Source organism: Heptranchias perlo, chromosome 14 (genome assembly GCF_035084215.1).
Source record: "Heptranchias perlo isolate sHepPer1 chromosome 14, sHepPer1.hap1, whole genome shotgun sequence".
NCBI lineage: Eukaryota > Metazoa > Chordata > Chondrichthyes > Hexanchiformes > Hexanchidae > Heptranchias > Heptranchias perlo.
In genome coordinates, this window is record NC_090338.1 from 5979174 (window position 1) to 5994558 (window position 15385).

General features: G+C 44.1%; 1 protein-coding gene across 2 annotated transcripts in view; it reads right to left on the reverse strand.

Moving 5' to 3' along the window:
* Positions 1-15114, reverse strand: part of ndst1b (N-deacetylase/N-sulfotransferase (heparan glucosaminyl) 1b) — a 213374-nt gene extending 198260 nt beyond the window's left edge. Inside the window, exon 1 of one of the 2 annotated variants that reach the window (XM_067995982.1) lies at positions 14977-15114. The gene's annotated coding sequence lies outside the window, so the exon portion shown is untranslated. Of the gene's footprint in view, positions 1-14972 lie in introns of both variants that reach the window. The other variant, XM_067995984.1, reaches the window with a different exon arrangement.
* Positions 15115-15385: the final 271 nt, after the last annotated feature.

Sequence of the window (15385 nt, forward strand, 5' to 3'; positions counted from 1 at the left end):
GAGATAAATTAAAAAGCAGCACTTCAAAAGGTAGTGATCTCAGGATTACTACCAGTGCCACGTGCTAGTGAGTATAGTAACAGGAGAATAGACCGGATGAATGCGTGGCTGCAGGGATGGTGTAGGAGGGAGGGATTTAGATTCCTGGGACATTGGGGCCGGTTCTGGGGAAGGTGGGACCTGTACAAACGGGACGGGTTACACCCGAGCAGGACTGGGACTAATGTCCTCGCGGGGGTGTTTGCAAGTGCTGTTGGGGTAGGTTTAAACTAGAGTGGCAGGGGGATGGGAACCTGATCGGGGAGTCAGAAGGGAGTAAAGTTGAGAGCAGCAAGAGAGGGGAAGACCCAGGGGAAATTTACAATACAAACAGTTGTTCAAGAACAAGTGAAAGGGAAAAGCGTAGAGCAGCAGAAAGAAAGTGTACTTTAGACACTACAGATAAAGTGAAAACTAGAAGGCGTAAGGCGGTTAACCCATCAAAGCTGAAGGTCAGGCTAGGGTGTGTGGCCCAACTAAGAGTTCTATACACAAATGCACGGAGTATAAGGAATAAATTAAAATTGGAGGTTATGACATGAAAGCTATTACTGAGACATGGCTGCAGGATGGTCAGGATTGGGAACTAAATATACCGGGTTATAAAGGTCTACAGGAGAGATAGGGAAAATGGAAGAGGGGGAGGAGTAGCAGCCTTCATGATTAGAGATGAAATCAATTCAATGATAAAGGAGGATATAACAAGAGGCAAGCAGCCAACAGAGACCTTATGGGTTGAATTGAGAAATAGGAAAGGATCTAAGACTATAGTGGGAGTTGTGTATAGGACCCCTGGCAGCAGCTCTGAAGTGCTAGATTATATAAATGCAGAGATTAGACAAGCGTGTAACAAAGGCATAGTGGTCTTAATGGGGGACTTTAACCTTCACATAGATTGGGGAAAGCAGACTAGCAACTGTCAGAAAGGTAGTCAATTTCTTGAGTGTGTCCGGGATAGTTTTCTACAGCAGAATGTCCTAGAGGAAACAAGGGGGCAAGCCATACTAGATTTAGTAATGAGTAACGAACCAGATTTAGTTAACGGCTTAACTCTACGTGAACATCTATCCAATAGCGATCATAACATGATCGAGTTCAATGTAGTGTTTGAAAGGGAAAAAAGTGAATGAGCTGCTAAGATTCTAGACTTGGATAAGGCCGACTTCAATGGGATGAGACAGAGACTGTCCACAGTAAACTGGGCAAATCTGTTAATGGGTAAAATGACTGATGATCAGTGGGAAATGTTTAAAGAAACATTTAACGTGATACAGAATCGGTTTATACCCCTGAGGGGCAAGAACTCTACTTGCCAAAAAAAACAGCCATGGACAACTAAAGAGGTAAGGCACAGTGTAAGACATAAGGAAAGGGCATACAAAAAGGCAAAAAATGGCACAGATCCTGGCGAATGGGAAAGATACAAAGATCAACAAAGGGTCACAAAACTGATAGTAAGAGCTACAAAAAGAGAGTATGAAAAGAAACTTGCAAGGGATATCAAAACCAATACGAAGAACTTTTATAGTTACATTACGAAAGAGAGGGTGGTCAGGAGCAGTGTTGGCCCCTTAAAAACTGAAAGTGGGGATATTGTCATTGACAATGGGGAAATGGCGGACATGTTGAACAATTACTTTGAGTCAGTATTTAAAGTAGAAAGAGAAGATAGCATGCCGGAAATCCCAAGAAATCTTATATTGAATCAGGGACAGGGACTCAATAAAATTAAAAGCAACAATAATGAAGAAAATAATAGCACTAAAGAGTGACAAATCCCCAGGACCAGATGGTTTCCATCCCAGGGTTTTAAAGGAAGTAGGTGAGCACATTCCAGACGCCCTAACTATAATCTTTCAAAGTTCTCGAGATTCAGCAACTGTCCCTCTGGATTGGAAAATTGCACATGTCACTCCGCTTTTTAAGAAAGGAGAGAGAGGGAAACCAGGGAATTATGGACCAGTTAGCCTAACATCTGTTATGGGGAACATGCTGGAGTCTATAATTAAGGATAGGGTGACTGAACACCTCGAGAATTTTCAGTTAATCAGCGAGAGCCAGCATAGATTTGTGAAAGGTAGGTCGTGCCTGACAAACCTGATTGAATTTTTTGAAGAGGTGACTAAAGTAGTGGACAGGGGAATGTCAATGGATATTATTTATATGGACTTCCAGAAGGCATATGATAAGGTCCCACATAAGAGACTGTTAGCTAAGATTGAAGCACATGGAATCGAGGGAAAAGTACGGACTTGGTTAGGAAGTTGGCTGAGCGAAAGGCGACAGAGAGTAGGGATAACGGGTAGGTCCTCACATTGGCAGGATGTGACTAGTGGAGTCCCGCAGGCATGGGGCCTCAATTATTCACAATATTTATTAACGACTTAGGTGAAGGCATAGAAAGTCTCATATCTAAGTTTGCCGATGACACAAAGATTGGTGGCATTGTAAGCAGTGTAGATGAAAACATAAAATTACAAAGGGATATTGATAGATTAGGTGAATGGGCAAAACTGTGGCAAATGGAATTCAATGTAGACAAATGTGAGGTCATCCACTTTGGATCAAAAAAGGATAGAACAGGGTATTTTCTGAATGGTAAAAAGTTAAAAACAGTGGATGCCCAAAGGGACTTAGGGGTTCAGGTACATAGATCATTGAAGTGTCATGAACAGGTGCAGAAACCAATCAAAAAGGCTAATGGAATGCTGGCCTTTACATCTAGAGGACTAGAGTACAAGGGGGCAGACGGTATGCTGCAGCTATACAAAACCCTGGTTAGACTGCACCTGGAGTACTGTGAGCAGTTCTGGGCACCACACCTTCGGAAGGACATTTTGGCCTTGGAGGGAGTGCAGCGTAGGTTTACTAGAATGATACCCGGACTTCAAGGGTTAAGTTACAAGGAGAGATTACACAAATTGGGGTTGTATTCTCTAGAGTTTCGAAGGTTAAGGGGTGATCTGATCGAAGTTTCTAAGATATTAAGGGGAACAGATAGGGTGGATGGAGAGAAACTATTTCCGCTGGTTGGGGATTCTAGGAGTAGGGGGCACAATCTAAAAATTAGAGCCAGACCTTCCAGGAGCGAGATTAGAAAACAAAGGGTGATGGAAGTTTGGAACTCTTTTCCGCAAACGGCAATTGATACGAGCTCAATTGCTAAATTTAAATCTGAGATAGATAGCTTTTTGGCAACCAAAGGTATTAAGGGATAAGGGCCAAAGGCGGGTATATGGAGTTAGATCACAGAGCAGCCATGATCTTATCAAATGGCAGAGCAGGCACGAGAGGCTGAATGGCCTACTCCTGTTCCTATGTTCCTATGAGTGGTAGCGGTGGGATGAGTACTGAGAAGGTGAGGAAGTGCAGTTAAGATGAAGATGAGGGTTCAGTGAGTGTGAGGAGTGATGTGATAGAGTAGTGTTGGCAGTGCAGAAGGAGATGTGAGGTGGGACAGTGATGTGGTAGATGGAGTGTAGGGGAATGAGTAAGAGTATTCATTTTGGCTGACCTGGTTAGGTCATTGAAGCGCCTCCTGCACTGTATGCAGGTACTTGATATGTTGGTGGTGCTGGTGACCTCCTCTGCCACATCGAGCCAGGCCTTCGTGGTGGCAGAGGCAGGCCACTTCCTCCCTCCCCCCTCCTCCTCACCCCATCCAGTAAGACCTGGAGTGAGGCATCATTAAACCTGGGAGCAGCCTTCCCCCTTGGCTGCTCCATGTTGTAATTTTGCCTATTTTCTGCAGCATCAGTCAGTGGAGGACTGCCCCTTTAAATATGGCTCCTCCAACTGACAGCGTATGATGCAGGTGTGCAGTCTGCCCGCTGAACAGCTTTCCAGCACAAAACCCGGAAGCCAAGGTAAGTGGCTTCAATTTACTTACGATCACGTGCCAAACCCACCAATTTTACTGGGCGCGTTACCCATGCGCCCAGTCGACCCCCTGCTGCCAACCCGCCTCCCTCCTAATATCGGGCCCAATGTCCTCTGGTTTTTGACCCTTCCGCCAATGGGAACACTTTCTCTATATCTACTCTGTCTGGACCCTTCATGATTTTGAATACATCTATCAAATCTCCTCTCAACCTTCTCTGCTCTCAGGAGAACAACCCCAGCTTCTCCAGTCTATCCCCGTAACTGAAGTCCCTCATCCCTGGAATCATTCTAGTAAATCTATTCTGCACCCTCTCTAAGGCCCTCACAGCCTTCATCAAGTGCGTTGCCCAGAACCGGACACAATACTCCAATTATGGCCGAACCAGTATTTTATAAAGGTTCATCATAACCTCCTTGCTTTTGTACTCTATGCCTCTATTTATAAAGCCCAGGATCCCATATGCTTTCTTAACCTGCCCTGCCACCGTCAACGATTTGTGCACCTGTACCCGCAGATCTCTCCGTTCCTGCACCCCTTTTAGAATTGTACCCTTTTGTTTATATTGCCTCTCCTCGTTTGTCCTACCAAAATGTATCACTTCACATTTTTGTGCGTTAAATTTCATCTGGCATGTGTCCGCCCATTCCACCAGCCTGTCTATATCCTCTTGAAGTCTATCACTATCCTCCTCACTATTCACTACCCTTCCAAGTTTTGTGTCATCTGCAAATTTGGAAATTGTGCCCTGTACACCCAAGCCCAAGTCATAAATATATATCAAGAAAAGCAATTGTCCTAGTACCGACTCCTGGGGAACACCACTGTATACCTCCCTCCAGTCCGAAAAACAACTGTTCACTACTACTCCCTGTTTGTTGTTACTTAGCCAACTTTGTATCCATGTTGCCACTGCCCCTCTTATTCCATGGGTTTCAACCTTGATGACAAGCCTATTATGCAGCACTTTTATTTTAGTTCAGATTCTGGGAAACTAGCATTCACGAGTTAGTTCCAGCACTTATGACTAAATTCAGCTCCCTCATCGTGGCAGCAGAATTATAAATTCATAAAATCAAGATCAAAAAACTAAAACACTGACTTAAGTGAAATGTTCTGTTTCATTGAGTTCCTTTGAGTCTGCAGCACAGAAACAGGCCATTCGGCCCAACTGTTCTATGCTGATGTTTATGCTCCAAACGAGCCACCTTCCTCCCTACTTCATCTGACCCTATCAGCATACCCTTCTATTCCCTTCTTCCTCGTGTGCTTATCTAACTTCCCTTTAAATGCATCTATGCTATTTTCCTCAACGACTCCTTCTGGCAGCGCATTCCACATTCTTACCACTCTTTGTATCTGTCTTTACCAAGTAAGAAGATGCTGCCAAAGTCACAGTAATATACACCATATCAACCACATTGCCCTCATTGACCCTCTCGTTATCTCATCAAAAAACTCAATCAAGTTAGTTAAACATGATTTGCTTTTAACAAATCCATGCTGGCTTTCTTTAATTAATCCACACTTGTCCAAGTGATTGTTAATTTTGTCCCAGATTATTCCCACTACCGAGGTTAAACTGACTGGCTTGTAGTTGCTGGGTTTATCCTTATACCCTTTTTTGAACAAGGGTGTAACATTTGCAATTCTTCAGTCCTCTGGCACCACCTCCGAATCTAAGGATGATTGAAAGATTTTGGCCAGAACTTCTGCAATTTCCACCCTTACTTCCCTCAGCAACCGAGGCTGCATCCCATCTGGGCCAGGTGGTTTATCTACTTTAAGAACAGCCAAGTTTTCTAGTACCTCCTCTTTATCAATTTTTAGCCCATCCAGTATCTCAACTACCTCCTCTATTACTGTGACTTTGGCAGCATCTTCTTCCTTGATAAAGACAGATACAAAGAGTGGAAAGAATGTGGAACGCGCTGCCAGAAGGAGTCGTTGAGGAAAATAGCATAGATGCATTTAAAGGGAAGCTAGATAAGCACATGAGGAAGAAGGGAATAGAAGGGTATGCTGATAGGGTCAGATGAAGTAGGGAGGAAGGTGGCTTGTTTGGAGCATAAACATCGGCATAGAACAGTTGGGCCGAATGGCCTGTTTCTGTGCTATAGACTCAAAGGAACTCAATGTAACAGAACATTTCACTTAAGTCAGTGTTTTAGTTTTTTGATCTTGATTTTATGAATTTATGATTCTGCTGCCACGATGAGGGAGCTGAATTTAGTCATAAGTGCTGGAACTAACTCGTGAATGCTGGTTTCCCAGAATCTGAACTAAAATAGCACCAGTATAAGAACAGCTTCCATTCCAGGAGGATTACTTTGCAATTAGTTTTATTCAGTATGTGCTCTTCCCACCTTGACTACCCAGGGGTGGGGAAAAGTCTTCTTGATTCTTACACGTTTCCTAATAAGATGAATATCAGTTTGCTTAGGCACTAGTTGGGGCATGATTGCACAGTCCTCTGCTACCTTATCCAAATGGCCATTATTCACGTGTGTGCCTTGACACCGAGTGCTGTCAGACATCCAGATATCTACACACTCACACTTCCAGAAGTTGTTGGATATTGATTTGGAGTGAGAACCAAGGTCAAATTTTACTTCCTTAACCCAGGGGTATGGAGTAATTGCAGCAATCCTACCAATGCTTTGATTGACACCAGCTCAGATCTTCATCTGTATGGTTCAGAGATAGAAACTTAGCTCAAAGCCATTTTGAGAGTTCCCATTTACAGATTCTTGATGCTAGGCACTTGTCTTCACACTGTAATCTCACTGATCCTGCACTCAACAACATCAACTAAGGTGCTTCACAGGAGCGTTAACAGACAAAATTTGACACTGAACCACGTAAAGAGATATTAGAACAAGTGACCAAAAGCTTGGTCAAGGAGATAGGATTTAAGGAGCATCTTAAAGGAAGAGAGAGGTAGAGATGGAGAGGTTAAAGGGAGGGAATTCCAGAGCTTAGGGCCTATTCAATTGAAGGCACAACCGCCAGTGGTCGGGCAATAGAAATCAGGGATGCTCAAGCAGGACTTCAGGTGGGAAAGGATACAAACAGCTGAGGAGGGAGGGCCAGAGGAGGCTGATATTGCGGAGGTGAAAATAAATGGTCTTGGTGGGGTTTGAAGCTCAGCTCTGGGTTGAACAGGATGTCATGGTTTTGCACAGTCTGAGCAAGTGGGCAGGAATGGGGGCTGAAAATGATGGCTCCAGTCTTTCCGCCGTTCATATATGATTAATCCACAAAGTAGAAAGGTATGGAATCTGGGGTAGATTGAAGGTTGGCTAAACCAGAAAAATCAAAGAGTGGCCGTGAATGGAGCTATATTGAAATGGCAAGGGGTCACTAGTGTCAGCTGTGGCTCAGTGGGTAGCATTCTCGCCTCTGAGTCAGAAGGTTGTGGGTTCAAGTCCTACTCCAGAGACTGGAGCACAAAAATCTAGGCTGACATTCCAGTGCAGTGCTGAGGGAGTGCTGCACTGTTGGAGGTGCCGTCTTTCCAATGAGACGTTAAATCAAGATCACGTCTGGCCTCTCAGGTGAATGTAAAAGATCCCACAGCACTATTCGAAAAAGAGCAAGCAAGTTCTTCTGTTGTCCTGGCCAATATTTATCCCTTAAACAAACACCGCTAGAGCAGTTTAATTGGTCATTAATCTCACTGCTATTTGTGGGAGTTTGCTGTACGCATATTGGCTGTCACGGTTCTCTACATTACAACAGTAGCTACACTTCAAAAGTAATTCATTGGCTGTGAAGCACTTTAGGATGTCCTGAGGTTGTGAAATGTGATAAGTGAAAGTTCTTTCTTAATAAATAAGACCTATCTCTCTAGCAAAGAACATTTCAGTCTACTGTACTACATCTCTGTTAGACAGGAAAGGAAGTGGAGCTGCCCTACTCAAGTCTCTGTACTGGATACAGCAAAGGCTATGGGCCTCGACAACATCCCGGCTGTAGTACCGAAGACTTGTGCTCCAGAACTAGCCGCGCCTCCAGCCAAGCGGTTCCAGTACAACTACAAAACTGGCAACTACCCGACAATATGGAAAATTGCCCAGGTATGTCCTGTCCATAAAAAGCAGGACAACTCCAATCCGGCCAATTACCGCCCCAACAGCCTGCTCTCAATCATTAGCAAAGTGATGGAAGGTGTCGTCGACAGTGTTATCAGGCGGCACTTACTCACCAATAACCTGCTCACCAATGCTCAGTTTGGGTTCCAGACCTCATTACAGCTTTGGTCCAAACATGGACAAAAGAGCTGAATTCCAGAGGTGAGGTGAGAGTGACTGCCCTTGACATCAAGGCAGCATTTGACCGAGTGTGGCACCAAGGAGCCCGAGTAAAATTGAAGTCAATGGGAATCAGGGAGAAAACTCTCCAGTGGTTGGAGTCATACCTTGCACAAAGGAAGATGGTAGTGGTTGTTGGAGGCCAATCATCTCAGCCCCAGGACATTGCTGCAGGAGTTCCTCAGAGCAGTGTCCAAGGCCCAACCATCTTCAGCTGCTTCATCAATGACCTTCCCTCCGTCATAAGGTCAGAAATGGGGATGTTCACTGATGATTGCACAGTGTTCAGTTCCATTCGCAACCCCTCAAATAATGCTGCATGTGGGCTTGGACTGCTTCAAGACCTGGACAACATCCAGGCTTGGGCTCATAAGTGGCAAGTAACATTCGCGCGAGACAAGTGCCAGGCAATGACCATCTCCAACAAGAGAGAGTCTAACCACCTCCCCTTGACATTCAACGACATTACCATCGCCAAATCCCCCACCATCAACATCCTGGAGGTCACCATTGACCAGAAACTTAACTGGACCAGCCATATAAATACTGTGGCTACAAGAGCAGGTCAGAGGCTGGGTATTCTGCGGCGAGTGACTCACCTCTTGACTCCCCAAAGCCTTTCCACCATCTACAAGGCACAAGTCAGGAGTGTGATGGAATACTCTCCACTTGCCTGGATGAGTGCAGCTCCAACAACACTCAAGAAGCTCGACACCATCCAGGACAAAGCAGCCCGCTTGATTGGCACCCCATCCACCACCCCAAACATTCACTCCCTTCACCACCGGCGCACCGTGGCTGCAGTGTGTACCATCCACAGGATGCATTACAGCAACTCGCCAGGGCTTCTTTGACAGCACCTCCCAAACCTGCAACCTCTACCACCTAGAAGGACAAGAGCAGCAGGTACACGGGAACAACACCACCTGCACGTTCCCCTCCAAGTCATACACCATCCCGACTTGGAAATATATCGTCGCTGGGTCAAAATCCTGGAACTCCTTCCCAACAGCATTGTGGGAGAACCTTCACCACATGGACTGCTGCGGTTCAGGAAGGCGGCTCACCACCACCTTCTCAAGGGCAATTAGGGATGGGCAATAAATGCCGGCCTCGCTAGCGACGCCCACATCCCATGAACGAATAAAAAAAAAACTCAAACACCGCAAACTGGTGTACAGCAAAATCCACACCTCTGGTGCTGCTGGTGGACTGGAGTGTGCAACAGCCAACGTTTACCTGGAACAAGAAGTGCATGACACCGCTGGACATAACTGAGGATTTGGGTTACAGCATCTTGAAATCCCCAGAGTCCATTTATCACAGCAGCAGCTTCAATTCCCGTGACGTGTTTGACTTCACCATTGTAACACCAGCTGTGGCCAGCAAGTACTCAGACCTAAGGGTCGAGGAAGTGACCATCTGCCAGTCCTCTTCACACTGAACCTTTCTGCCTGACTCCGACCACCCACAATGCTAGGCTGGGACTACAGAGGAGCTGATTGGGCTGTCTTCCAGCTGTATCTAGCAGGCAGCATCACCCACCTGATCGTTTGAAAAACCTCCCAACAACCTAGGGCAGGCCAGAAAGCAGCTAACTGATGCACTAATGGGAGCAGCAAAAGCAGCAATGTAGGCAAAGGATGCTGGTAATAGGACTGCTGAGCTACCCCTGCACATCACTAGGTTGATTCAGTTAAAAAAGACTCAGAAGGAATTACATTAAAACATGACTCGGGAAGACAAAAGCATCAGTCAAACATCTGCAAGGTAAAATCTGAGAAGGAAAGCATAAAAAAAAACTCTCATTTATATTGCACCTTTCACACCTAATGAAGTATTTTTGAAGTGTAGTCACTGTTTTTCTGTCGGCAAATGCAGCAACCATTTTCTACACAGCAAGGTCCCACAAACAGCAATAAGATAAATGATCAGACAATTGGTTTAGTGGTGTTGATTGAAGGATAAATGTTGGCTTGGCTAATGCTGAGGCGCAGTGGGATGTTTACTGCAGAAAGGCTGAAGAGCAAGATCCCAAAAGATTCTGGTATCAGATCCGCAGACCTACGAGCCAGTGAAAGAACCTAACAATGCTGCATTCCCTGGGCTGCAGTGTAGAGACAGACACAGAGAAAACAGTTCTTCAAGGATCAACTCTGCACTGGCCACACTAAACCAAATTACAATAACTTTGACAATAGCTGGGAAAAGAAAATGAACCATTGCATCCATACACAACCAGAATTGTTTCAACCTCTGAGTACATCCCCTGCAAGTAAGGGAGCAGATAATGCACTGCCAATTACTGAGGCTAAGGAGCACGTGTGAGAAAGCTCCAGGAAAGGGTGGCATCACCAAACACATGCCAGCGGGTACCCCGCTGAAATGATGACCGTGACAGCTGAGGTCATTAGTGTTGGGCTACTTCCAGAGATGCTGGAAATGAGCTGTGGTCCCAATGGCACACAAACCAGGCCATTGTGGAGGCAGCCATGGAGTCAAGGTGAGCGGCAGCGGCAGCAAAAGTGGAGAACGGCAGTGGACCAGGCCGGAGATAAAGAGGAAGAAAGGTAAGTGAGGTACAGTCAAATGAACAATTTTTTTGCAGGCGAAATTATTTATGTATGGGGGCTTTGGATTTTTTTGTATGGGGGGCTTGGATTTTGATTTTGGCAGGGTGGGGTTTTTATGTTTGCGGATACTGGATTTTTGTGTGTGGAGGACTATGGATTTATGAGTAGTGGGAAGGCCTCGGATTTTTGTATCTACAGGATTGGCTATTCTGTGTATGGCTTTTTGTTGGAGGGTTTGAATATGTACGAGGAGTTTAAATTTATTATGTACAGCAGTGCCGGTGTATTTTGTGAGTCTCAGCACATATAGTGTTGCCAACACTCAAAGTCTGTGACTTTTGGAAGTATTTTGTTTAAATACTTGTGTCAAATGGGAAATTTTAAACAATTTTTTACACGATTAAGTTTCTCGTGAATCGTGAATGTTAACAAAACAAAATCCAACAATCACAACAGTCACATGTGGATTGTAAGTGCTGGCAACGCTGAGTCACGAATGGTTTTTGTGTAATTACTCTGAATTTCCAAGTAGAAAGTAGAAATTGCAGGTTATTTGTGGTTCACTGCTAAATCATATGTGACCAATTCACTGGTTGTGACGCATGATCTGGCCCCTGCTGCAAAAGGGTGAAGATCCCTGGCTAATGGGTAAAAATACAGCGCATTGAATACAGGGAAAAGAGTAGGATAATCAAGTGTAGACATTAGAACTGAGCCTGATCCTGTCTTCACTGGAAGTCCAAGGGCGCTGTGGTCAATTGGAATGTCCCAGCCGAGTTCAGCAAACTCAACAATAACAACTTTTATTTATATAGCACCCCACAATCAGAAGAAGATCTCAGAGCACTTTGGGTCAGCAAAGAGACGGGGGAAATGGAGAGGAACAAAGTGCAGTCAAAGACATTTTTTTCAAGGAAGACAGAGGGGTATCAAAGTGGCTTGGCACAAGCTGGGAATTGAATGTGGACCCTCCGGATTATGGGATTTCATTAGGCTCATGCCTGCACTACTCTTCATCATACCTTCTTAACCTTAGAAAGCCTGTCTGGCACACCGAGTAGGTGTAAAACACTTGTCCCCATCATCTTTCACCAGTTCTGACTCCATGTCTGAAGACTAGCCTAGGTGCAGGTTGCTTCTCACTCCAGGTCAAAGAATAATGTGTGGTGGGGGAGCTTAAAAGCAAAAAACAAAAAAAGGGGAGAAGGAAATAGACACAAAAAATGTTTAGATTTAATGAAAAACAGTGACAGCACATTAGCAACAGCTGGACTCCCAAATCAGAGATCCCAATATCAAATCCAAGTTTCAACTGGCATTTGTGGGATGAGACTTGCCCTTATATAGGTGTACAAAATTATGAGGGGCACAGATAGGATGGATACTAAGGAGCTTTTTCCCTTCGTTGAGGGTTTTATAACAAGGGGACATAGATTCAAGGTAAAAGGCGGGAGGTTTAGAGGGGATTTGAGAAGGAACTTTTTCACCCAGAGGGTGGTTGGAGTCTGGAACTCACTGCCTGAAAGGGTTGTGGAGGCAGGAACCCTCACAACATTCAAGAAGCATTTGGATGAGCACTTGAAATGCCATAGCATACAAGGCTACGGACCAAATGCTGGAATATGGGATTAGAGTAGACAGGGCTGATGGCCGGCGCGGACACGATGGGCCGAAGGGCCTCTATCCGTGCTGTATAACTCTATGACTCTCTAGGACTCTATTGTGCCTTAATCCTTCTCTCAAAAAAGTCTCAAAGTGCTTTACTTACTTTACTCACAATGAAGTGCATTAACTGTTGTTACAGACCCAAAAATAAGAGGAGTTCAGCTTTTCCATGAAGGCAGATTTTACTGGTACTGTCTCAAGTTGGTTCAGTGGGTAGTACTCTAGGTCAGAAGGCAATGAGTTTGAATCCCACAGTAGTAAATAGGCAAGCAGGATATCTCATCTGGAAGATTGCACCTCCAACTGTGCAGGAGTCGCTCAGTACTATACTGGCAAGTGCTGTGCTGTCGGGGGGTGCCATCCTTCAAATGAGACATTAAACTGAGAAACAAAGAAAGACAGAATGAATGAACTTGTATTTATATAGTGCCTTTCACGTCCTGAGGACTTCCAAAGCGCTTCACAGCCAATGATGTACGTTGAAGTGTAGTCACTGTTGTACTGTAGGGAAATGTGGCTGTCAATTTGCAAACAGCAAGGTCCCACAAATTGCAATGAGATAAATGACCAGATAATCTGTTTTTGGTGGTGTTGGTTGAGATCTCCAGGACATCGGGAGAACTCACCCGCTCTTCTTCGAATAAGTGCCATGGGATCTTTTATGTCCACCTGAGAGGCCAGACGGGGCTTCGGTTTAACGTCTCATTAGAGACAGCGCCTCCAACAGTGCAGCACTTCCTCAGTACTACATTGAAGTGTCAGCCTAGATTGTGCGCTGAAGTCTGTGGAGTGGGGCTTGAACTCACAACTTTCTGACTCAGAGGCAAGAGTACTACCATTGAGCCTCAGATAGATATTAAAGGCACTATTTTTAATAAGAACAGAAATTTCTTCTGCAATCTTGGCCAAGATTTCTCCTTCAGCTAACACATCCAAAAAATATAGGTTAACTAGTCAATAATCTCAATGCTATTTGAGAGGTATTGCAGAATGGATACTGCATTTGCCTACATAATAACTGCACTCAGTCTAAAAAAGTAACTCATTGTATGAAATGCAGAGATATTTGGACTATGTAATAAGGTGCTATATAAATTAAAGTATTTATTACAATATGCTATAGTAAAACATGCCCTTAAGCCAACATTTCTTGGGCGATATTCTTAATTTATCACCTCAAATTGCTCAATTTGGTGGCAGACCTTAACCTTAGTATTTCACCTCAGCTCAAAATGCTCCCTCCAGACATGATTCGGGAGGATAAATCTATAAACCAATTGTACTGCTAGCAAATTTTCACAGTTCAATTGTTCATAGTGTGAACGTTTGACATACCAACCATTACACTTTATTAAATCTAGTGACAACACTAATGCGACAGAGAATATTAAAGACATCTGGACAAATAAATTGCAACAAAAAGGCGACATAATGAAAATCTAGTTAGAATAACATGCCAAACTACTTAAAATCCTCATGTGACTCCAGCTAACCTGACTACAAGCCAATCTGTAGGACAAGGGTGGTCAGGGCAATTCAGACAGACCGTTTCTCATTTAACACAGGCAAATATGCAGAGCTGTTGGCATTGTATAGGAATGGTACCTAGCCATGCAGCCTTGCCCTGCTCCCTCCCATCAATTTTTCCTGCAATTAGTCACCTACAAATTAAAGATCAAATAAATAGGCTCAGCGATGGATTGTTATTGATTTTGAGTATAGCAATGTCACAGTACTTGGGATTTAATGGGCAAAAATCCTGTGAAATGGAGCAGGATAAACAAAAAAAAAATCCACAAAACTAGAGCAGAACAAAAAAGCAAGATCCAAATAAAGGTGAAACTGCAAAAACAAACTTTGCTGCAACAATGGATCATCAGCAGGCTCGTCACCCATCTCCTAGCTTGTGCAGTCAAGTCTTACTACAAGTTAGTTCAGAGTACTTTGAGTTTTTATTCTGAATGCAATTACTTTAATCATCCTTATAAACAGGTAGTTTGGGGGAGGGTGATTTTTAAAAATTATTCAAATTTAATCAGACATCTCTGTATTTCAAAATGACAGCTCCAGTTCATAACCATTTGTCAATGAATCTCACAGTCTCCTCTACACTGCTCATGTATTTTCTAAAGCCTGCTGCACTTCTACTGCCTTTGAATTACATTGAGCCTCAGCTGTAGAGAATCTAACTGGCTGTTTCATACATACTGTATTGCACTCTGCAGCACCTAAGGTTCACTCTTTTTTCTCCTTCCCCACCCCTCTCACTGCTTCACTTGCACAATCTCTTACTCTGTCCCTTGTTCTCCTTTTCTGCTAAACCCATCCGTATTGCTTCCAGATGGGAGTTATTTCTTTCAGACTGTCTCGTGTTCATTTGACTGCTTTTCTTTGAGTAGACACTGAAAGACCGTTTAGGCCTACAGAACACACACATATATACATATACACACACAGTAGCCATTCATCACAAAGATTCAATGCATCACGACGGCGACTCACCTACCATGCAACTAATCCTTTAAGACATGTTCACTGTAGGTTTTGCTAAATCCTGAGGTTTTCCATTCTCTGGTTAAGCTCTTTCTGTCTTTCCTTCTCTTTCTCTCTCGCCAACTCTGAGCAAAAATACGAGGAGGGCCTTGGTTTCCGCACAAAGAGAAATGCAGACAGCTAAACCACAACACTCACTAGAGGGCATCTTGCAGACATGACAGAGGCCTCAAGCTTAACTGTTTCATCACCATGCAACTTTCTACAATTAGATTTCTTAATACTTGATTTTTAAAAAAAAATCCTGATCATTAGTTAATAAAATAGATTTTTGCTAGAAAATGTTGGGGTGAATTTTCACTTCTCCCGTCTGGTGGAAAACGTGCGGTAGCAGATTGGCCCCCTGTTTTACGCACCGCCTG